At 36.1% G+C, this 27,829-nt stretch overlaps 1 protein-coding gene across 5 annotated transcripts in view; it reads right to left on the reverse strand.

The window, feature by feature from the left end:
- NKAIN3 (sodium/potassium transporting ATPase interacting 3) overlaps nt 1-27,829 on the reverse strand; it is a 1,176,366-nt gene that overhangs the window by 941,396 nt on the left and 207,141 nt on the right. For 4 of the 5 annotated variants that reach the window (XR_010121877.1, XR_010121876.1, XR_010121874.1 and 1 more), the window contains 2 exons: nt 8,605-8,694; nt 1,031-7,882 (listed from right to left, as the gene is read on the reverse strand). The gene's annotated coding sequence lies outside the window, so the exon portion shown is untranslated. Of the gene's footprint in view, nt 7,883-8,604; nt 8,695-11,831; nt 11,950-27,829 lie in introns of those variants that run through there. The other variant, XR_010121878.1, reaches the window with a different exon arrangement.

A 27,829-nucleotide genomic window follows, 5' to 3' on the forward strand; every position in this document is an offset into this window, starting at 1 on the left:
AGTACTTTTTATGGAGGAATTGCTATGGGCAAAGCATCGTGTTAAGTATTGGATATAATTTATACATGGATTCTGCCCTCATTTGTCTACTGTCTAATAATGTTAGTCAGAATATTTACATGAATGCCTTTGTTCTAAGTATCCAAAGAGGAATTACACAAAAGAGTATTCAGGGGAGAGATAGATTCCTTTGGACTGGGTAGAGAAGGGAATATCTCAAAGCAGGTCTGGCATTTATAATATGCCTTTTTGTATGTCAGGAAACAACAGATGCTGGAGAGGATGTGGAGAAATAGGAATGCTTTTATACTCTTCGTGGGAGTGTAAATTAGTTCAGCCGTTGTGGAAGATAGTGTGGTGATTCCTCAAGGATCTAGAACCAGAAATACCATTTGACCCAGCAATCCCATTAGATATACCCAAAGGATTATAAGTCACTCTACTATAAAGAAACATGCACATGTATGTTTGTTACAGCACTGTTCACAATAGCAAAGACTGGGAACCAAGCCAAATGCCCATCAATGATAGACCGCATAAAGAAAATGTGGCACATATACACCATGGAATACTATGCAGCCATAAAAAAATGAGTTCATGTCCTTTGCAGGGACCTGGATGAAGCTGGAAACCATCATTCTCAGCAAACTAACACAGGAACAGAAATCCAAACACCACGTTCTCACTCATAAGTGGGAGTTAAACAATGAGAACACATGTACACAGAGAGGGGAACATCACACACATGGGCCTGTCGGAGTGCAGGGGAAGGGGAGGGAGAGCATTAGGATGAATACTTAATGCATACAGGGCTTAAAACCTAGATGATGGGTTTTGTAACCCATGTAATAGACTCCTAATGTAATAGACAAAATGTAATAGACATGTACCACCAAGGCACATGTATACCTATGTAAAAAACCTGCACATTCTGCACGTGTATCCCAGAATTTAAAGTAAAATTTTTAAAAAATAGAATGAAAGCTCAAACATCACTGTGGATCCTGAACATCAAAAGATAATAAAGACATATTGTGAACAACTTTATTCCATTTAATTCAACAGCTTAAAGAAAACAGGCAAATTCTAGATAGATACAAACTTTTCAGACTCACTAATGAATAGAGAAATATGAATAGCTAAATATCTGTTAAGCAACTGAATTCATAATGATAAACATTCTCATTCTGAAATTTTCAGGACCAGAGAGGTTTCTTGTTGAATATTCCTGGGAAGAAATCAATAATACCAATTCTTCACAAACTATTTTAAAAACATAGAGAAACATTTTCCTACTCATTTTAAGAGGTCAGTATTGCTGTGATATCAAAACATTGAGGAGATATTCTAAGAAAAGAAAATTATGGACAGTATCCTTCAAGGTTGTAGATGCAAAAATTCATAAGAAAATGTTAGCAAACCACATCTACTTATTATTATGTATATTAATAATTTGTGACTTTTTCAACAAATGGTACTAGGACAACTGGATATCCATGTGCAAAAGAATGAAGTTGGACCTTTAATTTATGCAATATATAAAACTCAGCTAAAAATTCAATAAAAGCTTAAATGTAAGAGATAATACTCTTAGAAGAAAGCATAGGGTTAAATCTGCATGACTTCAAATTTGGAAATGTATTTTTAGACATGACATCAATGTATAAACAACAGCAATTACAAAACAGATAAATGACCATAAAAATTTAAAACATTTTTCTTCAAGTGATACTATCAAAAACTTGAAAACATAACCATCAATATAGGAGAAAATATTTATAAATCATATATCTGATGAGGGACTTGTATCTAGGATATATAAAGAATTCTTATGAATGTAAATGCAAATCAAGACATCAATGAAACATCACTTCACTAGCACTACGATAATGACAATCAAAAAGACGTGATATTTCTGGTTCTAGATCCTTGAGGAAACGCCACACTGTCTTCCACTGTGGTTGAACTAATTTACACTCCCACCAACAGCGTAAAAGCATTCTGATTTCTCCACATCCTTGCCAGCATCTGTTGTTTCCTGACTTTTTATTGATTGCCGTTCTAACTGATGTGAGATGGCATCTCATCGTGGTTTTGATTTGCATTTCTCCAATGACCAGTGATGATGAGCTTTTTTCATATGTTTGTTGGCTTCATAAATATCTTCTTTTGAAAAGTGTCTGTTCGTATCCTTCACCCATTTTTCAATGGGGTTGTTTGTTTGTTTCTTGTAAATTTGTTTATGTTCCTTGTAGATTCTGGATATTAGACCTTGTCAGATAGATAGATTGCAAACATTTTCTCTCATTCTGTAGGTTGCCTGTTCACTGATGACAGTTTCTTTTGCTGTGCAGAAGCTCTTTAGTTTAATTAGAACCCATTTGTCAGTTTTGGCTTTTGTTGCCCTTGCTTTTGGTGTTTTAGTCATGAAGTCTTTGCCCATGCCTATGTCCTGAATGGTATTGCCTAGGTTTTCTTCCAGGGTTTTTACTGTTTTAGGTCTTACATTTAAGTCTTTAATTCATCTTGAGAATTTTTGTATAAGGTGTAAGGAAGGGGTCCAGTTTCTGTTTCCTGCATATGGCTAGCCAATTTTCCCAACACCATTTATTAAATAGGGAATCCTTTCTCCATTGCTTGTTTTTGTCAGGTTTATGAAAGATCAGATGGTTGTACATGTATGGCATTATTTATGAGGCACTGTTCTGTTCCACTTGTCTATATAGATGTTTTGGTACCAATACCATGCTGTTTTGGTACCAATATCATGCTGTTTTGGTTACTGTAGCTTTGTAGTATAGTTTGAAGTCATGTGGAATGATGCCTCCAGCTTTCTTCTTTTTGCTTAGGGTTATCTTGACTATATGAGCTCTTTTTGATTCCATATGAAATTTAAAGTAGTTTTTTCTAATTCTGTGAAGAAAGTCAATGGTAGCTTGATGGGAATGCCATTGAATCTATAAATTACTTTGTCCATTTTCATGATATTGATTTTTCCTATCCATGAGCATGGATTGTTTTTCCATTTGTGTCCTCTCTTATTTCCTTGAGCAGTGGTTTGTAGTTCTCCTTGAAGAGGTCCTTCATATCCCTTATAAGTTATATTTTTAGATATTTTATACTTGGTAGCAATTGTGAATGGGAGTTCATTCATGGTTTGGCTCTCTGTTTGTCTATTATTGGTGTATAAAAATGCTTGTGATTTTTGCACATTGATTTTGTATCCTGAGTCTTTGCTGAAGTTTCTTACCAGCTTAAGAAGATTTTGGGCTGAGACAATGGAGTTTTCTGAATATCCAGTCATGTCATCTGCAAACAGAGATGATTTGACTTCCTCTCTTCCTATTTGAATACGCTTTATTTCTTTGTCTTCCCTGATTGCCCTAACCAGAACTTCCAATACTATGTTGAATAGGAGTGGTGAGAGAGGGTATCCTTGTCTTGTGCCGGTTTTCAAAGGGAATGCTCCCAGCTTTTGCCCATTCAGTATGATATTGGCTGTGAGTTTGTCATAAATAGCTCTTATTGTTTTGAAATACATTCCATCAATACCTAGTTTGAGAGTTTTTTAGCGTGAAAAGATGTTGAATTTTATCGAAGGCCTTTTCTGTGTCTGTTGAGATAATCATGTGGTTTTTGTTATTGGTTCTGTTTATGTGATGGATTATGTTTATTGATATGTGTCTGTTGAACCAGCTTTGCATCCCAGGTATGAAGCCAACTTGATTGTGGTCGATAAGGATTTTGATGTGCTGCTGGATTCCATTTGCCAGTATTTTATTGAGGATTTTCACATCGATGTTCATCAGGGATATTGGCCTGAAATTTTGTTTTATGTTGTGTCTCTGCCGGGTTTTGGTATCAGGATGATGCTGTCCTCATAAAATGAGTTAGGAAGGATTTCCTCTTTTTCTATTGTTTGGATTAGTTTCAGAAGAAATGGTACCAGCTCCTCTTTGTATGTCTGGTAGAATTCATCTATGAATCCGTCTGGTCCAGGAATCCCATCACTAGGTGTATACCCAAAGGATTATAAATCATTCTACTATAAAGACACATGCACACGTATGTTTATTCCAGCACTATTCACAATAGCAAAGATTTGGAACCAACCTAAATGCCCATCAATGATAGACTGGATAAAGAAAATGTGGCACATATACACCGTGGAATACTATGCAGCCATGAAAAAGGATGAGTTCATGTCCTTTGCAGGGATATGGATGAAGCTGGAAACCATCATTCTCAGCACACTAACACGGGAAAAGAAAACCAAACACTGCATGTTCTCACTCATAAGTGGGAGTTGAACGATGAGCACACCTGAACACATGGAGAGGAACATCACACACGAGGGCCTGTCAGGGAGTGGAGGGCTAAGGGGAGGATAGCATTAGGAGAAATACCTAATGTAGATGACAGGTTGATGGGTGCAGCAAACCACCATGACGTGTGTATACCTATGTAACAAACCTGCACGTTCTGCACAAAAAAAGACAGATGATTACAAATGTTGAGTATGTGGAATATCAGAAGTGTTTTACTTTGTGGGCCTGAATGTAAAATGATGTAGACACTTAGAAAAATACTCTGGTAATTTCTCAAATAGTAAACATAGAATTACGCTATGACCAAGCATTCCCACTTTTATGTGTATATTCAAGAGAAAATAACATATGTCTACACAAACACTTGTACACAACTGTTCATAACCACATTATTCATAACAGCCAAATGGTGGAAACAACCCAAATGTTCACCAACTGATTAACTGGTAAATAAAAGGTGGCATATCTATACAATGGGGGTAATTTGCTACAACATGGATGAACCCTGAAAACATCACGCCAAGTGAGATAAGCCACTAACAAAAGACCACATATTATATTATGTATTATATGACATATTTAGAATAGGCAAATCAATAGAGACAGAAAATAGGCGAATGATGACTTCTGTCTGGAGAGGTTGGGAGAACAGAAATAGTAGCTAAACAGTACAGGCTTGCTTTTTGAGGTGGTAAAAATGTTGCCAAATAGACTGTGGTGATGGTTGCACGACCCAGTGAGTATACTAAAAACCACTAAACTGTAAAATTTAGGTGAATTATATAGCACATGAAGTTTATCTTACTAAAGCTGGCATAGGAATAATAATGATTTTCCTAATGACTGAAAATACTGAGAAAACTTTTTATTCACTTATTTGCCATTCCTGCATCCTTTTTGGTGAAGTGTCTGTCCAAATCTTTAACCTATTTTTTTAATTGTGTGTTTTGTCTTCTATTATTGATTTGCAAGAATTTCATGTTCTTTGCTTATTGTAGATACAAGTTTATTATCACCTATACTCTTTTGCAAATATTTTCTCCCATTCGTGGCTTTTATTTCCTTTTATTAATAGCGCCTTTAATGAGAAAAAGCTTTAAATTATGAAATACAATTTATCATGTAAGACTTCTTGGCCTCTATAATTGCATGGGCCAATTCTCATAATCAAACTTCTCTTGTATATCTATATATATTCTATCGGTTCTGCTTCTCTTAAAAATCCTAAGATATATATAAACATATGCATATATGTAATACATACATTTCATCCTATTTTTGTGTGTACATATATATCCACAGACATATAGGCTTAAAGACTTTAAGGTTACAAACTTACAGATTTTCAAAAATCTTTAAGCCTATACATATGTGTTTATATATGTATGCACATATGTTTATACATGCATTGGTACACAAATATTATATTTGTATAAATGTGTGTACATATAGTTTCTTTCTATCCTTGGTACACACATACATATGTAAATGTATATATGCAGAGAAGACAAAAAACATTAAAACAAATCAAATACAAACAATTGTTGAATTTCCTAAATTGATTAATTATTTTTAATTGACAAAAATTGTACTTATTTATTGTGTACAGCATATTTTGAAATACGTATAGATCATAGAATGGCTAAATCAAGCAAATTAACATGCGTATTACCTCACATAGTTACCATTTTTTGAGGGGACAATACTTAAAATCTACTCTGTTAGAGATTTTCAAGAATACAATATGTTATTATTAGCTATAGTCACTGTGTTGTACAGTAATCTCTTGACCTTATTCCTCCTAACTGAAATTTCATACCCTTTGACCAACATCTCCCCAACTTCCCCACCCCCAACCCCTGATCACCATCTTTGTACTCTCTGCTTCTATGAGATCAACTTTTTTAGATTCTACATTTAAGTGAGATCTTTGTATGCCTGGCTTATTTCATTAACATGATGGCTTATTTTATTAACATGATGTCCTCCAGGTTCACCCATCTTGTCTCAAATGACAAGCCTTTTTTTAAAGGCTGAGTAGTATTTCTCTGTGTATATATAACACGTTTTCTTTATCCTTTCATCAATTGAACATTTAGGTTGATTCCATATTCTGGTTACTGTGAAGAGTGCTGCAATGAACATGGGAGAGCAGATATCTCTCCAACATACTAATTTCATTTCCTTTACAGATGCACTCATGAGTGGGATTTCTGGATCATACGATAGTTCTATTTTTCGTATTTTGAGGAACTTCCATACTGTTTTCCATAATGACTGTGCTAGTTTTTACCTTCCCACCAACAATGTGCAAGGGTTCCCTTTTCTCTACAACTGCTGAATTTGATTTAAAAATATGAGATTTCTTTGTGCTATCTTCCATTTTTCTATACATTTAAAATCGTATCAAAGCTTTTAAAATCTGATATAGATCCTAGACTTATATAGAAGCAAAAGTCAATCATCTTGAGAATGCAGAAGACAAATTCACACACTGAAATGTATTCAGTAAGAAATAATGAACTATATAATATATATTTGTCTTAGTCCAGTCAGGCTGCTATAACAAAATACCTGACACCAGGTAATTTATAAAGAACAGAAATGTATCTCTCACTGTTCTGGAGGCTGGGCATCGAAGAACAAGGCACTGGCAGCTTTAGTTGTCTGGCGCATGCTGATCTTTGCTTCACAGTTGGAGGGAAGAACACTGTGTCCTCACGTAATGAAAGGCAAAAGGGTAAGAGCACCAAAGAAATACCATGTGAAGCCTTTTTTATAAGGACCCTTATAGTCCTTATAAGGAATTAACCTCATGACCTAATTACCTCCTAAAGGCCCCATCTCTTAATACTATCACAATGACCATTATGTTTCAACACTTGAATTTTGGAGGGGACCCATTCAAACCATAGCAATGTTGCAACAGGATAAACCCCCAAAATATTATGTTGTATGAAACAAACAGATATAAAATTCATACTGTATGATTCCATTCATGTAAAACTCAAGAACAAGTAAAATGAATTAACTTATGAAGTTGAAAATTAGAAGTTTTTGCCTAAAGGGAATAGGGACTTAATGGGAAGACAGCATGAAGGAACATTCTGAGGTGATGAAAATCTTCCATCCTCACAGGAATAGTGGTTACCCTGGCGTGTAAATTCATCAAAACAGCAAATTGTATGCTAAAAACCTGTACATTTCAGTACACATGAATTTAATCTACTTTTTAAAAAGTCACTATACAATGTTCACGATTAAAAGCAGAAAGAGAGGACCGGGCGCAGTGGCCCATGCCTGTAATCCCAGCACTTTGGGAGGCCCAGGTGGGTGGTTCACTAGGTCAGGAGATCAAGACCATCCTGGCTAACACAGTGAAACCCCGTCTTCACTAAAAATACAAAAAAATGAGCCAGGCATGGTGTCACATGCCTGTAATCCCAGTTACTCGGAAGGCTGAGACAGGAGAATCGCTTGAACCCAGGAGGAGGAAATTGCAGTGAGCTGAGATTGCACCATTGCACTCTAGCCTGGCAACAGTGAGGCTCCGTCTAAAAAGAGAAGAAGAAAAAAAAAGCAGAAAGAGAAAATTAAACATTAAACAGTTTTAGCCATGCTTTTGAGTTGTTCGTGAAACTTCACCTATATAATCTCCGGTAATGTTTCCCTAGCCTGTGTTTAATTCTGATTATTGGCTTATTCTCAGCTCTATTCCATGAGTTGCCACTTTAAATAAATCATTTTTAGTAGCACTAGCTACTAATATTAATAACACAAGCTACTACTATATTCACAGGCAGACTAATTTTAAAAATTACCTTTTAACTTTTCTAGCAGTCAGGAACTGACATTCTTAATCTCAATCCTCACTAGCTTTGGGATTTGGAAACAGCCTAACATGCTTGGACCACAGCTCTCCTGAGATTTAAGAAGGTCAGCTCTAGGATTATTTACAGTTTCCAATTCTAGCACTTAATTTCAACCACAAAGTATGATGTGGAAAGTGTTCCTCTTAGAGTCTCAGTCATAATACTTCAGGTAGACCATCATTCCTGAATAGATCATATACACACTAGCATTTTTTCATGAAAAAAAATAAGTTGAATTCAACATTTCTTCCCTTGAAGAGGTTCCAATATCCTTGTAGTTAAGGCTGCTGCAGTGTTAACACATTACAGACAGAAAAAGTAAAACATCGCTAGCATTACAAAATGTCTAGGAAGAGACAAAGAGGTAAGCTGACTTGCTGAAGTTCTCTAGATGATTCACTTACAGAACTGAGAGCAGAAATTTTGCATCTTCTGTTTGATTCCCTCTAGTGGTGTAGTGTCCTCTCAGAAGGGTCAGATTCAATGTTCAGATTCTTGGAAAGGTGCCATCATGAAAAACAAAACAAAACAAAAATATTCACATCAACAAGGAGGCACCTGTCACTCCACATTTTATTTTCTCTGCAGATTAGAATCTATAGGAACACACCTATGATTCATGCATGTCACCCTAGAGGGAGCCACCTAGCATGTGCTTGGTGTCATGAAAAGACACTCTCAAGGAGACGTCCAAGGAGACAAACAGAAATCTTCTAAACTTGGTGATGGAAGTGAATGTCTTCATGGAAGTCATGAAAAACTCCACATTGGCCGGGCGCGGTGGCTCACGCTTGTAATCCCAGCACTTTGGGAGGCCGAGGCGGGCGGATCACGAGGTCAGGAGATTGAGACCACGGTGAAACTCCGTCTCTACTAAAAATACAAAAAATTAGCCGGGCGTGGTGGCGGGCGGCTGTAGTCCTAGCTATTCGGAGAGGCTGAGGCTGGAGAATGGCGTGAACCCGGCAGGCGGAGCTTGCAGTGAGCCGAGATCGCGCCACTGCACTCCAGCCTGGGTGACGGAGCGAGACTCCATCTCAAAAAAAAAAAAAAAAAGAAAAACTCCATATTGCTGTGGGTATCTCTGACTGATCAGCTTCCATCTGCCTGCGTGGGATTCTGATAATGGGCCTACTTTCAGGTCTAACCCGCGATCTGCAATTTAAAAAAAAAAAAAAACTTTTCAAGATTATTCTGCATTTAATATTTTCATTTCCAGTTAGCTGTTCCCAAAATTACTGTCTGAGCTTTCAATTAGTCAGAAACTTGATATGAATTTAGCCTTTGAATCTCAAGACACAAGCCACAGACCTGTTCTTTTATGTCATAATTAGCATAGCTCTCTGCAGATAGGCCTAATTCTGGAAACCTTCCCAGACTAGCTATATATTCTGAGGAATTCAAAAATTCCCTTTCCAGTATTCTTTTATTCACACTGCATCTCCTGGTGTATCATTTTCAAATCTGGAACAAAAGATAAAGGAGAAACCTTGAAGACATTATGCTGAGTGAAATAAGACAGACCAAAGAGAACAAATAGTATATGATTCTGTTTAGATGAGGTACCTAGAATAGTGAAATCCATAGAAACAAAAAGTAGAATCGTGTTTATCAGAAACTAGGAGAGAGGAAATGAGGAGTTATTGTTTAATGGGTTCAGAGTTTCAGTTTGGGATGATGAAGAAGTTCCAAATATAGATTGTGGAGATGGTTGCACAACAATGTGAAGGTAATTAATGCCACTGAACTACAAACTTAAATGATTAGAGTAATAAATTTTATGTTATGTACATTTTATCACAACAAAAAGGAAGAAATTTAAATAAGCTTATTCATATACATTAGCTGTCCCACTACCTTAGATTTGTAAAAAACTGCTGATGTGTGTTTGGGTAATTTGCACTGAATGGCACCTTTACACTGCCAGGTTTATATGTAAAAATGTTTTTTTTTTTTTTTTTTTTTTTTTTTTTTTTTTTTGAGACGGAGTCTTTCTCTGTCCCCCTGGCTGGAGTGCAGTGGCGCGATCTCGGCTCACTGCAAGCTCCACGATTTTATCACTTACATAATAAAAAATGTTCATCAGGTAATATAATCAGTAGTGAAAATGTACACATGGGGGTCATACATTGCTAATGTGCTAAGAAGGTAGAAAATGAGCATAGACATGTCTTAAATCTCAAGAATTTATATTACAAAGTTTCAAGAAAACATCTTTCAAATATTCTATATATGACCAACCCATATGAAAACAAAAAATGCCTACATGGAGAAAAAAATGTCATCTAAGATATAGATCTTCACCCTCCCCATCACTGGTTAGAGCCCTACTGGAAAATGATATATATTTCTAGATTACGGAACTGAAGAGGAATGGAGATACATTCTAGAAAGATGAGAGGATCATCACAGAGGTTTAAAAGCATTTAAAGGTGTTTTTAAAGTTTTGGAAACAACATCCATGAGGACAAAATTGATTCAAATTCTTGTAGAACCAGCCATCTATAATCCCAGCTACTCGGGAGACTGAGGCGGGCAGAGAGTTTGAAGCCAAGAGTTCAGGAACAGCCTGGTCAAGATAGCAACGTCCTGTCTTTTAAAATACTTAATTAAAAAATAAGTAAGTTCATGTGGAAGGAGTACATGACATAAACATTGTTAGAGGGGCCCTTCTCCAACGCAAACAATAGCCAGACACAGATAAATGGAGTTTGGCTCTAATGAGAGGGATTGTTTAGCTGTAAGAAAGGATTTCTCTCTATTCAGAATAGGAAGTCTCAAGAGGTCTATCTCTGGAGCTCATCAAAATTAGGGCAAATGTGCTTCTGTCTGGGATGATTTAGTCGCAGCCCTTCCTGAGGGATGGTGGATTGCACCAATCTTCTCTCAGGGTCTCTTTCTGCTCTATGATTCTAGGATAACCCATGGGGAGAGAGACCACACTACCAATTGTTTTAAAATATTGTTAGGAAAGCAAATAGTTTGTGTGATTACATGACTGTTATAGAATTTGTTGATTTTTTTTTCCATGAAAATGTACTGATAAACTGAGTAGTATCTTCACTATAAAAATGGGAAAACTCAGCTAGTAGGGAAATTCTCTTCGTAGAAACAATTGTAATCATATTTAATACAATTAAATACAATTAAATTATATGTCCATCTTTGAGGGGCATATAAACACCCCATTCAAATGACCAGCAGAGAACTTCTGAGGCCAGGGACACACTCATGTTAAATTAATTGCAGAGGGGGGTATCCATGGACCACATTTATGAATAATTATCCTTTGCAAATGATTGCAAATAATCTATAGCTGGCTGAATTATGCACAAAAAGGATCATCTTAAGTCTGTACCTGGGTTGTGGTATCTCGTTATTTACTCCATAATTTTCAATTTACATAAGGAGATGCATTAATGAAAAGTACTTAGGGGAGATGAATTATAGAAAGAGCAATTCTAGAATTGAGCAAATGTCTCTGATTAATATAATTTACATTTTTATTATAGAATATGACTACAGATAATGTTTTTCCTAATTCATTTTATTTATAATATCAAAGAGACTTCAACTCTGATAAATTGTGATTGCTTTAAAATTTAGGAAATATGGAGCAAGAAGACCTTACTGTGTTGGTTTAGGTTAGACGTGGAGTCCCTGGACAAGCCACATGTTAGGAAACAGTGGTATCAATAGCAGTCAAGTCCACAATTGAAACTTATGCCATTCTATTAATGGAGGCAAAGCTAGGAGAAAAAGGGAAACAATTTGAAAGTTATGTGATGGTTATAAGGAGTTAAGATAGTAGCATTCAAGCTCATCATATGCACATCTGAAATAGTATTTATTAAATTATTGTACATAGTGGGAATAGGGGGCACTGCTAAGGCTTGAGCCAAAACTGGTTCTTTGCTGGTCTTATACAATTCTTCAATATATCTTCATTCACAGTATCCCTTATTGATTTAACTAAATTCATAAACCAGTGTAATGTTGTTCAGTGAGAAGGGAACAACTATACAGCTTCCTCATGGAGAAGAGTTAACGGACCCACTACTATCCACTGTTACACAGTGGATCTGCATGGGGAAAGGTTTGTTTGTGTAGAGCAAATAAATAGAAATTTCACACCTGTGGAGTGTCCAACATTGGACATCCTGGAGTCCCCAAGACACCACTGAAGGGATGTCACCACTTTTGTAGGTAACAGAAATAAGGCTGACTCCTTATTTTTGTGTCTGACTGCTAATTGCTTTTAAGCCTCACCCCTCTTCTTTCATCTTCTGCACCACATCTGAGAAAGTTGATGAGAAAGCCTGGGCGCCCCCTCCATTAGCACCTGTGAGAGACAAACTTTACAACCCCCTGTCCACTCATGTGCAGGAACTCTCACACCAGCCCTTCCCACCTTCCACAATAAAAACCCTCCTCTCTTAAGCCACTTTCAGACCCGCTTAGGAAGAGTGCCTTGTTTTTTCCCCACAAAACTCTTCATTAATAAATGTTTTTATACCCTCTTGGTGTTTATGTGGCATCTACCATTTTCACAGCCAAACCAAGTTTTGGTTGAGAATATATCCTGATTTTGTAGGTTGGCATAACACCGGATAGCCCTAAGGACATTAGGACTCTACATGTTAGAAGAGGGGAATGGGTTGTGTACCAATAGCAGGATTGTGCATGTTTAGCTACACCCACAAGGGTGAAGTAGAACACAAACAAGCTACAGACTTTTGAATTGGATGCCAATATCTCTAAACTAAAGGCTGAGACTATATCTAGCTCTATAGACTAGAAGATCAAGTAGAAATCTGGCTTATTTTATTACGCAAGAAACATTACAGTAAATGCAGGGAATTTTTATATATCACTTTGATTAAAAGTGATGGAACAGTTTTAAGGGACTATTTTAACCTTTGAAATTTATGGATTTTTTGGCCAGTATCCCACCTTTATCTGGCTATATAACATAGCCAGATAAAGATGAGATATTTTTAATTATCAATATTCTAAAAGTTAGCAATATATGAGTAGACTTGCATATACATATATAAAACCAAAACAATTTGTTAAAAGAATAATTAAGTTTATCAGACTACATCCCTCCAAATAAAATTCTAGTTAATTTACTCTCCCCATAGAATAACTTCATGGCTATTAAGATTGAAAATACATTAAATACATAACATTTTTGTTTGTGAAAGATAAATATGCTATATTCCTAATTTGACAATATTTTCAGTATTATCTCCAAGATTTTCCACTGTGAAGATTCATCCTGCTATTTTATCTAATTATAATTTAATTATTAGATTAATTTAGACATTAATTTGTCAAAAATGAACATTTATGAAGAGAAATTATTAGTGATAATGAATTCTATATTAATATTCACAAAACAGGACTGAGAAGAAAATATTGCTCACCTTCAATTCATCTTTAACTTTATCCCACTAATATTAATAAATTCTCAAGGCATTCTTTAATTAATACCATTTCTATGCTTTATATAGTTATCCAGTATTTTCAAGTTTGTTTTCCTGTCTTTGCAAAGGTTTTAATCAAAACAATGTTGATATTGCAACTCTTTGATATTTAAACTCTTTATTCTTAAGAGCACTCTGTCCAACTTATTTGAAGCTTAGTTACTCTGCTCACTGCTGAGTACATCTTGACATTTTGAGAATGAATACAAGCCTCAAGAGAATGTACGATTTACTCATATCTAACAGCTGCTCTCATTTAGTGATATATATAGTCATATTAAAGATGTGTTAATTGCACTTCAGTGTTAAATGTGACTGAAGGGTCTATGAAAAAGAGCTCGCACATTACCATTTATTACTCTGACACCTTATCCTTTGCAGAGGCTCCTCTTGGGAGGTTGGATGGAATGGATCAACTGATACCGAATAAATAAACTTATGCATTTTTAAAATCAGCAACAACTTTAGAATCCTTTCTGTGAGCCATCAACTACTCAGATTAGCCTTAATACGGAGTTGTGTACCAAGAATCCTGACTTAGAACCTCCTAATTAGGGCTGATTACATTTTTTCAAATGCCTACTCAGGGAAGCATGCTTACTTGATGGTGAATTGTAACCTTTCAGAAACTGAAATTACGAAACAGTTTGAGGAATGGGAGAAGGTAGAGGAGGATGAAGTAGACAAAGAGGCAGTTTCATAACTGGAAGAGAAGGTAATATCAGAATAATCCTGGTAAACCCGTGAAGGCATGCCACGGGGCGAGCATCTCTTTATGTTCTGTTTTGCACATAAGTTTCTTGCTCTTTTTGAGAATATAATAGGCACTGGAACTAGCCTGAGTTATTTATATCAGAAGCTTTTTAACTTACAGTGTTCCTACAGTCTTTTGGCATATAAGTCATTACAAAAGCATTTGTTCTAATTTATTTGTTCAGCCCATAATTTGTCTACTAATAATGTAATCTGTTTACCATTCAATTTAACCTGAGTGAGTAGCCAATTTCAAGATACTTTAGGTAAATTTATCTTTTGTTAGGTAAGTTATCAATATGTATAGGTCCCTATAGCAATACACATGGAAGATGATCTTTACATGTAACACAATTCAACATTTGGGTTCCCACACCTGCAATCACCCCTGGCATGTCAACATCATGTCCTTTGTAACTCAAGAGAGGACATAGAAGCACAATTGCTTCACAGATACAATTCTGAATTTGTTCTACTAAAGTTTCAAACTTGCACAACTTAAATCTTTAATATTTAGGAAATACATCTTATGAGCATGTCACAAGTAATAGAACAAGATATGAAATCAATAATTATGGAGCCATGAATGAGTAGCATTTGTGCTACAAAGGAATGGAAAGACACTTCAAAGAGCATCTGGTAGTGACCCAGAGCACACCCTACATAATGACATTTGGTGAAGGAATTCTCTACTTTCAAAGAGTCGAATTGCAAGTGCCAATCATCTGTCTCTTCTTTGTAACTAGAAATCTGAACTGTTGTCCTGAAATAATATGATTCCTTAGAGTCTACTTACATAATCACAATGATGCCTCCTCTATTTGTCAAGGCTGTAAACATAGACTTGCCAAGTCACATTGGAAAGTCAGGCATATTACTTCACTTTCATGCCTTTGGCACTTTTGAAGCTTAAAGGCCATTTATTTGTGGAATTTGTTTCAACAGGCATTTTACTGATGCTTTATCTAATTATTTTTAGTTTATTCATATTGGGCAGGGATATCAGAGAAATGATGTTAAGTATGTTTGTTATTGTATTCTATCAGGTGGTACACATTTTTTTTTTATGTGCACCTTTACTGATGATGTGAGATCCGCCAGGGTCCACTGTAAAGTAACTTCCTTTCTCTATAATCAATAAGTATTTTGTAGGAGGTAGGTTAGTTTCATGTGTCAATGTGGCTAGGCTATAGTACCCAGGTATTTAATCAAATACTAATCTAGGTGTTGCTGTGAAGGTATTTCAGAGATGTGGTTAACATCTAAAATCAGTTGACTTTAATGAGATTACCTCACTAGTGTGGGTGAGACTCATTCAATCAGGAGAAAGCCTTTTAGAGCAAAACTGAGGAAGAAGAAATTCAGCCTCAGGACTTATCGACTCCTGCCTGAATTTCCATCCCGCTGACCTTCCCTGTGTGTTCTGTACTTCCCAGCCCATACAATCTACTGATTCAATTCCTTGAAATAAATCTCTTAATATATGTGTATAATATATTAGTAACTATTAATTATATATCTATTCCTGACTGGTAGAGATTTGGATACTGGAAGTGATTTACAAGGGACAGAATCTTAGAGATGAGTTTTCTAAATTGGTTCTGTGAAGGTACTTTGAGATTATGAAATGCTCTGTTCCTCATCAAACTGTGAATTGATCCATTCTTTCATTTCTATCAATATGGATTCACGGTTTTCTAATTTATTGAATGGCTTATAGTATATTTTTTGTAACAGCTTTATTGAGATGTAATTCATATAGTGTACAATTCACCCACTTAAAGTATACAATTCACTGGTTTTTAGTATATTCATAGAATTGTGCAGCCACCTGAATATTTTCCTGGTCATAGAACAAAGTCCTGTACAACTTTGGCTTGCACTGTACCACATTCCCTCTTGTCATCGAGGCTTCGCAACCACTGATTGACCTTGTCCTTAGAGATTTGCCTTTTCCAGACGTTTAAATACATGAAGTCATATAATATGAAGTCTTTGTGACTGGCTTCTTTCACTTAGCATTATGTTTTCAAGGTTCATCTGTATTGTAGCACGTATCACTGTGTTGCCAAATGCCAGGGGTTTGGCCTAGGTCCAGCTGCTCGCCTCACAGAAAGCCAATCACTGAGACAATGAGTATTGGCAAATAAGAAAGGCTTTAATGCGGGTGATGCCAGGTGGGAGACTGGAGACCAGTCTCAAACACATCTCCAAAGCTGACTTAAGTTGGTGGTTTATATAGCAAAGAATTAGGAATAGATAAGAAGAGGAGCTGGTCAGTAGGCAGCAGGTGCATTTCATTGTCTGGATGTTGTGACCTGGGAAGGCTCAATTCCTTCCTACTATCTGGGAGCCCTGATGGTCGGTTTCTTGAGAAAGGAACTTAGATAAAACAAATATGTATTTCTCAAGTCTCAGTTCTATGGGAAAATTGGGCCAGTTTCAACTTTATCACTCTTATTTATGTTCAAATGACATTTCATTGTATGGAATATAACATTTTGTTTATCTTTTAATTACTTGATGGAAATTCAGGTTGTTTCACCTTTTGGCTACTATGAATAATGCTGCTAAAAACATTTGCATCTAAGTTTTTGTGTGGACATATGCTTTCAACTCTCTTGGGTATATGCCTATGAGTGGTACTGGTGTGTAAAACGGTAACTGTATGTCTAACTTTCTGAGGACCTGCCAGACTGTTTTTCAAAGTGGCTCCATCATTTTATATTCCACAAGCAATGTGTGAGAATTACAATTTCTCCACATTCTCACCAACATTTTCTATTTCGGGCCTTTTTATTATAGTCATTATTATACTCATAATTATAATGGAGATTATAATACGGTATCTTGCAGTTTTTATTTGCATTTTCCTAATGACTAAAAGCATTGAGCATCTTTCATGCATCATTTATATCTTATTGGCCATTTGTATATTTTCCTTGAAGACTATCTATATAGATCATTAGCTCAATTTTTGATGGTTATTTGTCTTTGTTACTGATTTCTAAGAGTTTTTATATATTCTACATACAAGTCCCTCGTAAGATGCTTGATTTGAAAATATCTTCTCCCATTCTGTGAGTTGTCTTTCTTTTTTCTGATAGCACCCATTTAAACACAAAAGTGTTTCATATTTTTAAGCCCCAAGTTATATACTTTTTCTTTTTTTGTTTGTGCTTATTTTGTCAAAGCTAAAAACTCAATGCCAAATTTATGGTCCCAAAGATTTACTTCTATGTTTCCTTCTAAGAATTGTGTAGTTTTAGTTCTTACATGAGGCCTTCAAGTTTGAGCCAATTTTTGTATTTTGCATAAAATAAGGTTCAACTTCGTATTTTTTGCATGTGGATATCCAGATGCCCCAGCATCTCTTATTGAAACGTCTATTCTCCCTTTGTTGAATTGAATGGTGATGTCATAGAAAATGGTGGAGTTGGAAACTAGAAGAATCAGGGCCTTAACTGAACCAACCATTAAGCTGGAAAATCTTACAGAATCAACTTTTCTCAAACTCTTAAATCTGAACAAAACTTACAGGTGAGTTTTTAATAAAGACAGAAAAAAAAAAAAGAAAAAGACTGCTGAGTGTCACTGTGGCATTTCTGCTTACTTGTCTACCATCCCTCATTCTCCAGTTCAGGAGTGGCTGGATGGACAGCAGCTGACATCACTGGTGAAAGTTGCTGGGGTGAAGGGGAGCAATGTAGATCTTATTTTCCAAAAGTTTTGGTTGTAAATTTTGACCTTTCTGGATATTCCCTGAAGGACTAGCACAGCCTGAATGGGACAAAGGAAAGTTTATCCTCTGGAGCAGCTGGAGCAGCTTTCCAAACATGGTAACATCCACAGTTGTCTGGGGCAAACAATGGCAGATGAGGCAAGTATCAGACAGACTCGACAGGCTGGGGAGGAGGTTGAGGAGGAAAATTCTTGGGGGAATAAGATATTTGAAGGGTTACTGTGTACACCAGGGAAGCCAGAATGCAATGCACATAGTCAGGGCCAGATGTATGCTCAGAAAATACCTGAGAAGAGCATCAGCTTGCACCTCTGGCTAGTCTGTGAGTTCCATGCAAGCAGGAGGTGAAGCATAAAGCAGAGGTGTATGTAGTCTGGATTAGGGTTGAAGAAGTGCCACAAGTCAGAAGCAATCTGCAGACAGGGAGACAGATTTCTTTTGGTTGGCTGGCTGACTGGTTGGTTGGTTTTGTTTTCCTCCAGGCACTTAAGAAAATCTCTGTCAGCTGTTGGGTTACTGGCTGACATCTGAGGTCACAGAACAGAAGCTTCAGTGACTGCACATGACAAAGAATACAGCTTTTGCAAAAATAGTTTGCAAAAGTCACTAAACAAATACATGACTTCAGCCCTCAATCAACAACAGCAAACCTGAAGGAAGGGAAAATCTAATTTACAGAGTTACCACATTATGATATTCAACATGTCTAGTTTTCAACAACAACAACAAAAAAAAATGCAAGGTGTAGAAATAGGAAAGTACAGGCCATTCACAGGGGAGGAAAAAAAGAAAGAAATGGAGGGAAGCTATTTTTTGACAAAGTCCAAGCACTGGATTTATAGAAAAGACTTTAAGTCAACCATAGTGTAAGGTGACTAGAAAATATCATTGGCAATAAACTTTTAATTATATGCTCAGTGTAAAACATTTGAAACTATTTTCATGAGACTGACAATGCCACCAACTCTACTTTTTATTTTTAACGGGTTCTTTTTCTAATTATTGTCTTATATTCAGCTTTGGAAACAAAGCCTTCAACTCTTCCCTTACTCCAGAGAAGGGATAAAGGATAGTTCTCTTAAAATTTGTGTTCTGCATTAGTCTAAAGGGCAATTTCATCTATGCTCTGATTGCATAATTGAAAAAATATGAATTTGTAAAGAAAAAAAATGGCAATGCTACCAGACCAGTGCAACTCTAAGTGCTGGCTTCTGGCCTGTGTGTGCACTAGTTCACAATGAGGTTAGAAAAATTTGAGAGTAAATGTTTAGAAAACCTTACAACAATTTCACAAAGTAGTTCTATGTCTGTTGGATATAATAATGAAAGATTTGGTGGTATTTCCAATGCTTTCCATTTCATTTGTCTACTCATTTACTTTTATTTTATTTTACAGAAGTACTGATCCACAACATATTTGGCAAAATTTTCTTAAAACTAGTCCTTTATTTAAAAACTAGCACCGTTTAAGAAACAGTGTGCCAGGCATATTTACCAAGGCTTCTGAATCAGCTTTTATTTGAGAGGAAAACAATTATTTCCTCTGATACCAAAATACCCAGATCTCAACCCAAGGACAAAGCTGACAAACTATTAACTAAACTGACAAAAAAAAAAAAAAAAAAACTCAAATTACTACAATCAGGAGTGAAACAGGGGACATGACTACCATTTGGGGGTCCCCCTTTTTTTTCCCAGCTAACCACTTTTGTTTTTTTTTATTCTCTCTGATTTTCTATTATCCATTCTGTTTCTCGATGCTGTCATCTTGAGCTAATTTTTCTTCTATCTCGTTGCTTTGAATTTAGTTTGCTCTTCTTTTTCTAGTTTTAAGGTAGACAGGTTGTTGTTTGAGATTTTTTTTATTTTTTAAGGCAGGCTTTTAAAATTCTTCATGTCCGGCTGAGCATTGCTTTTGCTGTGTTCTGTAAGTTTTAGTATGTTATGCTGTCATTTTCATTTCTCTCAAAATGTGTTCTAATTTCCCTTGTGATTTCTTCTTTGCCCCACTGGTTATCTAGGAGCTTGGTGTAATGTTCACATATTTGTAAATTTTTCAAATTTCATTCCGTTATTGACCTTTAATTTAGGTTCTTTGTGATTGGAGAGCGTACTCTGAATGATTTCAATCTATTTAGGTTTATCCTAACCTGTTTTGTGGCCTAACATATGGTCTATGCTAGAAAATGTTTCATGTGCATATTATTAGAACGCACATTCTGCTGTCCTTTCTGAAGTGATCTGTAGATGTGTTTAGGTCTAGCAGATATATGATACTATCAAGTATCCTATTTTCTTGTTGATCTGTTTAGTTGTTCTTTACATTAATGAAAATGGGGTACAAAAGTTTCCAACTCTCATTGGAACTGTCATTTATCTCTTCAGTTCTGTCAGTTTTGCTTCATGTATTTTGAGGTTCTGATGTTCATGCAGATGTTTATATTTGTGATATCTTCTTGATGGATTATCCTTTTAACATTACATAATGTCACTTTGTCTCTCATAACAATTTTTGTCTTAAAGTCTACTTTGTCTGATATTAGTATAGTCACTCAATTTCTTTTCTTTCTTTCTTTCTTTCTTTTTTTTTTTTTTTTAGATGGAGTTTAGCTGTTGTTGCCCAGGCTGGAGTGCAATGGCATGGTCTCGGCTCACTGCAATTTCAACTTTTGCCTCCCAGTTTGAAGCGACTCTCCTGCCTCAGCCTCCCAAGTAGCTGGGATTACATGCACCCGCCACCATGCCCAACTGATTTTTGTATATTTAGTAGAGACAGGGTTTCACCATGTTGGCCAGGCTGGTCTCAAACTCCTGACCTCAGGTGATCTGCCTGCTTCGGCCTCCCAAAGTGCTGGGATTACAGGCATGAGCCACTGCACCTGGCAACTCTATATCTTTTTTTTTTTTTTTTTTTTGGTTACTGTTTGCGTGAAATACCCTTTTGCATCCTTTGACTTTCAATCTCTTTGTGTTTTTGAACTAAAATTAGACTCTTATAGATAGCATATAGTTGGGTATTGTTTTGTAATTCATTCTGCCAATCTCTGCCTATTAAAGAGTGTAATATTAATAGATATATATCTAATGTAATTACTAATAAAAAACTTATTTCTGCCTTTTGCTATAAGTTTTTCTATATGTCTTATCTTTTTTTTCTCCTCGGTTTTTCCATTTTTCTCTTCTTTTGGTTAAATAGATATTTTTCTAGTGAACTACTTTAATTCCTTTGTTATTTACTTTACTATATTTTCACATCATTTCATTTGTAGTTGCTCTGGAGATGAGAACTGACATCTTATTTTAGAACAATGAAGTGCAGACTAATATATTTTCCTCCCTATTGTTTATCTCACATTTCCCCCTTTTTTTCCTCCCCTGATTGTACTGGCCCAAACTTTCCAAATGTCATTAAATGAAAATAGTGATCACTGATGCCTTTATTTTGTGCTAATCTTTTCTTTTTAAATGATAATCGAATCATAAATTAGGTCTACCACAGAGAAGTGAAACATAGATGGGCACGAAACATAGATGGGCATCAGATAAGCACAAATCCCCTGCCTGGTGTAGAGTATGTCTCATTAAACATTTTTGAAAAACTGATACTCTTTTCATGTGTGGTCTATTGCCATGATAGACCAACTTCAGTTCCTGACATTCTCCTCATCCTCACCTAATAACCATCCCCCACAAACACACCAAACTTTTACCTGATTGTGCTTTTGGGTGTGTTTTGCAGTTTGAAATGTGTTACTCTCTAATCTGCCTGTGAAGATACCATTTAGCCTTATAGGTGGTTTAACATCAAATCCTTTAAAAAATATTATTGATTTCTCCCTTGAGAATGAGATTCCCTTTGTTGTTCCCTCTCATTAACCCAGAACACTTGTCTTGCTCATATTGCCTTGCACTATAAGGATATATTAATTATCTGTTATATTGTAATCTTTTGTATTGCAAGGATTTGTTTGTCTTTTCCCCCCCTTTCTTCCTTAAACTTAAGGGATATATTTATACATCTTTTCTCCCAATTCATTAGTCAGCTACTTATGGGTAGAGATCAGGATATTTCCTGTATTTGTATCTTAAGCATAGTATCTATTCAATTGATGGATGATAGCTGTGTGTTGAATAAAGAAAGAAAGTTTTGATTCTATTCATCATGTACTTCACAATGTAAAGAACCCAGAGATGGACTGAAGTGAATGACCAGCAGTCATCTCATGGTTAGTTTTCCCACAACATTGCAATGATGAAGCCTGATTCTGATGTCTAGATGGAGATGGGGAAGAAAGTTTAGCTAAAATAACCAGACCTCTGTACTCTTCTGCATCACCAACAGCACCCATTGCTGTAGTATGAATGCCAGGTGTAGGTGCACAAAACTCCATGCATGTAGGTCCTTGCCAAGTGCTATCATGACTTCCTAGTTCTCTCAGATGACAGTGAGGAAGCTGGGGATTAATGTACCAAAACTTGACATGTCTGGATAATTATATTGTCATTAAAAACCACCATATAAGCCCCAACAGACAAACTTTGTCATCTACATTCTTGGATTAGGAATGGCATGAGGCTCTGGTAAGCAAGTATGTATTCAGAGTGTCCATGTAAAATAAGACAGTTGTTTAACATACCATACGTGGTCACACTGATTGTGGCTGGTTACTTGAAGAAGAAGGATGACTGCATAGTACCAGGTAAGATAAGTAAAAACACAAAGGCTTGGCGCAGACAGGCAGAGTGCTCCATCTATGTCAAGGCTGTGATGTGCTTTCACTCAGCCTCTGCTGTCTTCCCTGGGCTAAGGCTTTGTAATTCGTGATTCAGCCCAAAAGACAACATCTATATTTAGACTAAAGACTCAGGGGGAAAACTACAACATAATGAATGTGTGCTTTATAAATTTGATGCTCTAATTATCCATGTTTCCATAGATCTTAATTTTTAAAAAAGAACTAGTGTCCCTGTCAAGCAGGCCCAGGCTTTTGCATTTGTTTAGTAATGATACAGTTTTGCATTGTTTTTCTTCCTATCAGCATATACAGCAATATATTGTACAGCATATTTGGCAATATACAGTTTAACAGTACACTGTACTTTATCTGATTACCTTGTTATCTATATTGAAATAGAAGAAAAAATAAAAATAAAACCATAGTTCTGTGGTCCAGCTCTACCATGTGATTTCACCCTACGTAAGTTTTAAAATGTAGCCAAAATTTACGGGAATCTTTCCCACCAACATCTCTGTCTTCCTTCCCATTCTAGGTGAAGTTAACTACCTGGCTGAGGTGGTTGTTTTCAGGGACTAAGTAGGACAAACTCAATAGTTCACCCAATATTATTGTTAGGTATGGTCTTGACATCCTGGCATTACTGAGTGAATATTTGTCATCTAAATGATTTTACCTTCTGGTTCATTTATTCATTCACTCATTCCACAGAGATGTATGAGTGGCTCAATTTGATAGACATTTTTCAAAATCCTGTGGATACAGCAGGTCACAAAAGAAAAAAAAACACTCCTTCCTGGAGCATGCATTCTTTTGAAGAAAGGCAGATAGTAAATCAAGTAAATGCATAAAATCTAATGATCTTGCACAGTATTATCAAAAATAGCAGAGAAAAGGATTAGAAGAAAGAGAGTTTGAAATAGTGGCTTGGCTTTATCTTCAATTGTTTGGTCAGGAAAAGTTCCAATGTGACTGAGACAATTGAATGATTAATCAGTTAAAAACACCTAATTATCTCAAGCCAAAAATAACTAAATGTATTTTAATTATGAATAACGTATGTTTGAAGGTTTTAACTCTTTCTTGGAAAGCAAGGCTCCAGTGAGATAGAATAAGATAAAGGATCCAGTTGGGCTTAGAGATTCTAAGTGTAGCCATGAAATTTAGACAAACAGTTTCATAGTTTTATCGAAGGAAAATTTAACTCCCATCCTCCTATCTTCCAAACCAGAGTTTACTGGCGCTTGGATGAGGGGATTATTATTTAGCAGGCACATATTACAGGTGGAAGGCAGAATTCCCTCCATGTTGAGTTTTAATAGTTTTCCCTCTTAAGCCTATTAATATTATTGTCCTTTGTAGATGGGATGGTGGCTTAATTCTAATTTCTAAAACTGACTTTGCTTTTTCTTGAAAAATCTTTAGATAAAACGAGATAGATTTATTTGTTAGATAAAACTAGAAAGGTACTGGGGATAAAGTATATTTTCTTCATAGAAATGTGAATTATATCTGGATTTATTTAAGTCTTTTCCCTCTGGACTCAGAGTAAATGAAACTCCACCACCACAGAATTAGAGAAAACAAAGTTGTGATAATAGTTATTCTTCAATATCATCCAGACTCGCAAGTTGTTAGACATGGAGAAAAACAGGCATCAGACTGGAATTGAGAACTGGCACACAACAGAGAGCATGCAGCTTGCAGAGGGCACTGCAAGTCCTTGGACTCTGATCCTCCCTGACTTCAGATGCATTATCACCAGGGCAACTTCGTGAAAATCAGAAGAGTAGGCTGAGTTTCAGTGGACTACTGGTATTTGTGAAGATTGATACACAGATCTGGTGTAATCCCTAAACACGTCATATTTTCCCCTATTTCTCTTGGCCAATGGTCATGGTCATGAAATAATGGCTGGCTTAATGAGAGAGTGGATCATAGTCAATTTAGCACCAATAAGAGCAAGCACTAGAAGCTGGCTCTGGGTTAAAGCCCAAGCACAATGTGGGCAGGACTGAGCCGATGTCTTTGAAACATAGACTAGAAATGTCAGAAGGAAATACCATATGATGAATGCTAATAGACAGGATAGCTTTTCTGCTGTTCTTAATGTTTTTCCCACAATTCTGTCTAGCTGTATTCTAGAATAATGAGACCATGACGATCCATCCCTTTCCATCTTTATAATTTTGATCACAGTTAAATATGAGATTATTCAGCTTCTCATCGAGGTAGGCTAAATCCTGTGGTGAACTGTAAAACATAACACCCTTTCCTTATGCTTGATATCAAAGAGCTGATAGGCTTACAAGGACCTCTGGACGCAAACCTAAGAAGGCCTTGGAAAACGTGTATCCAGGAAAAGCTTCTGTGGCCATAGATCTCCCCAGAACAATGTATTTAGCACTCTTGTAGCATTTGCCATTTCTTCATTTCTTCCCTTTTATTTTTGGCATTCATTTTGCCAAGGAGGTAGTTACATTTCAATTAGGCAACTTGCCTAGCTTCTCTTTAATTTGATGTTAGCCACAATGGCATTAGAACCCAGTTAGAGTATTCGTTACCTCCATTGCAAACAAAAACATCTCAGCCTAAACTCCGATACCTATCAGACTCTCATACCAACATGGATGTAATCTATTCACTCTGCCAGCATCACCAAGAACTTCTATTTTCCTTATGCTACACTCAGAGGGAGGGAAGCAAAAGACAGGCACATGATTACTAATAGACATGGCACTACATCATTTAGTATGAGATTTTTATGGTAAGTACTCTGATAGCTCAGAAAAAAACAACAAACAAAGGCTTTTACCTCTGACTTTACTTTGGAATGAATTCTGGGTCAGGGCATATTTCCAATGATGGCAAAATGCAAACAGATCCTAGCAATTAGAAAGAACTCTTTTTTTAACTTTTGTCATTGAATCAAGAGATATTCCAGAATTTCCGTAAAAGTTAAACACAAAACAATCTGGTTGGAAGGAGATGCTAAGTGACTTCTGAAATACATGTGCCGTTTTTATTTAGGATATATTAACAAGGTTCCCTAAAACTGCTTCATGTATAATTTATAGAATATGATCTATATTATACACTTATAATTTGTATAATATAAACATATAAATAATATTAAAGTATATAAAATCATATATATGTATAAATATTTTTTCTTTCTGTGTGAGGCAGCTGGGGATATTGATGGAAATTACCGAGGGTACAAAGAATTCCCCAAATCCACCCCTTGGTGTTGCTATTATGAATAAGGAGATACAAACTGAGTCTCAGGCTTTTGCTCAACAATTTTTAATACCCCAAATGAAAGAATGTTTCCAATCAAAACCAAATTATTCCCCAGTTTTACTTCTCAGGACATCTTGTCTTACTTTAACTTCTTCATTCTTGGCCCTTCTACCTAATCGAATCTCATTACACTTAGTGATGTTCTGATCCTTTGTCTCCTTTTATATCTTTAATACAACAGCCCTTTGTATATCATATATAATATATGTAATGGGCAGTTCCACAGAGGCTGTTATAAATTCTTCGGGAATATAGGGAAACTATGGTGAAGAAATACAAGAGCTTTATCAAGTACAAATGGAACTGGTGGCTCTTAAAGTTGACTTGCTTTTTCCTGAACCACTTTGGTCAGATTTCTTTCTTAAAAATGCTCTGCTGAACTGGAATTTACAGAACCTTATGCAAGATACTGAATGTTCTACATTTCCTGGCACAACCTATGAGAAGTCAAGATCGGGGATGGAGCTGTGTCTTTTTTTGTGCCTGGCCTCACAGTGATGGCAACTGTGATTACTGCCCAACCTCCCTGGAGTCCAGGGTCTCTGCCAGGAGCTGCTTCCCTTGACAGAAAGCAGGTGCCAAGGACAGGGAAAGGGGCAGGAAAACAGAGCCCCAAGGAAGCTTGGAAAATTATAGGTCTGGCTTGATCTGTAAACAAGTACTTTCCAAGAATAGTCCTTATTGCAGAATAGGTTGTATATTTTTCTCTTTCCTTGCTTATGTCGCTTTCTCCAAAATAGATTTAGAGTGGATATCAGGAGAGAAGCAGTTTCAGAATGAATGTTATTGTCAGAAGGTTCACATTAGTTAGTTAACAGCAACAAAAGTGATTCCTTTTGGATTTCTGCAGTATGGGATTATAAGGAGGTTTCTCTACTACTAATTTCAAATAATTTATAGCACTATATATTGTTTCAACGTTGGAGAGTTAAAATTAGTGATGACTTCTCTGTCTTTTGTCATTAATATTCTTTTGTACAAACTCTTTGTAATACCTTGTTGCCTAGTGAAATTCTGTATTATCCAGCTTTTATAATTTGAACCAATAATAAGAAATAAAAGACAAAGAAGGAAGAAGAAAACGAGAAGGGAAAGGAGAGGGAATAAGACTTACTCAAATGCACTTAAGAAGTCAATAAAATGTAAGACAGCATCTGCCTTTGTCATACCACATTTTATTCCATGTGACATGCTACACGTTTACTATAAGTTCCATGAAAATTGAAATTTTATTCCCCTCCCTTAGCAGCTATAGCAATATTAGGCACAGAGAAGGATTTCAATAGATGTTTGTTGAAGGAATGGGTGAACTGGTAGGCTTTCCAGTTCTCCTGGCTTTTAAGCCTGATACACTCTAACACTACTTTTAGTCTTTGCCATCAAATGTATGTGTCATTTTCACAATGGTTTTTAAACCATCCCAACTGATCATCAATTCCTTTTATGTAGGAATAAAAATTAGCCACACAATAAGGAAATATGGCACTGTGAGGATTAATTTCTTGTTTGAATGATTGAATCATCATGAGGAAATTTACAGGAACTATAAAATATAAATATTAGATATTTGATTGAGCATCAAAGCAGGGAAGTTAAAATTTTGTAT

This window comes from Symphalangus syndactylus, chromosome 7, assembly GCF_028878055.3.
Source record: "Symphalangus syndactylus isolate Jambi chromosome 7, NHGRI_mSymSyn1-v2.1_pri, whole genome shotgun sequence".
Classification (NCBI taxonomy): Eukaryota; Metazoa; Chordata; class Mammalia; order Primates; family Hylobatidae; genus Symphalangus; species Symphalangus syndactylus.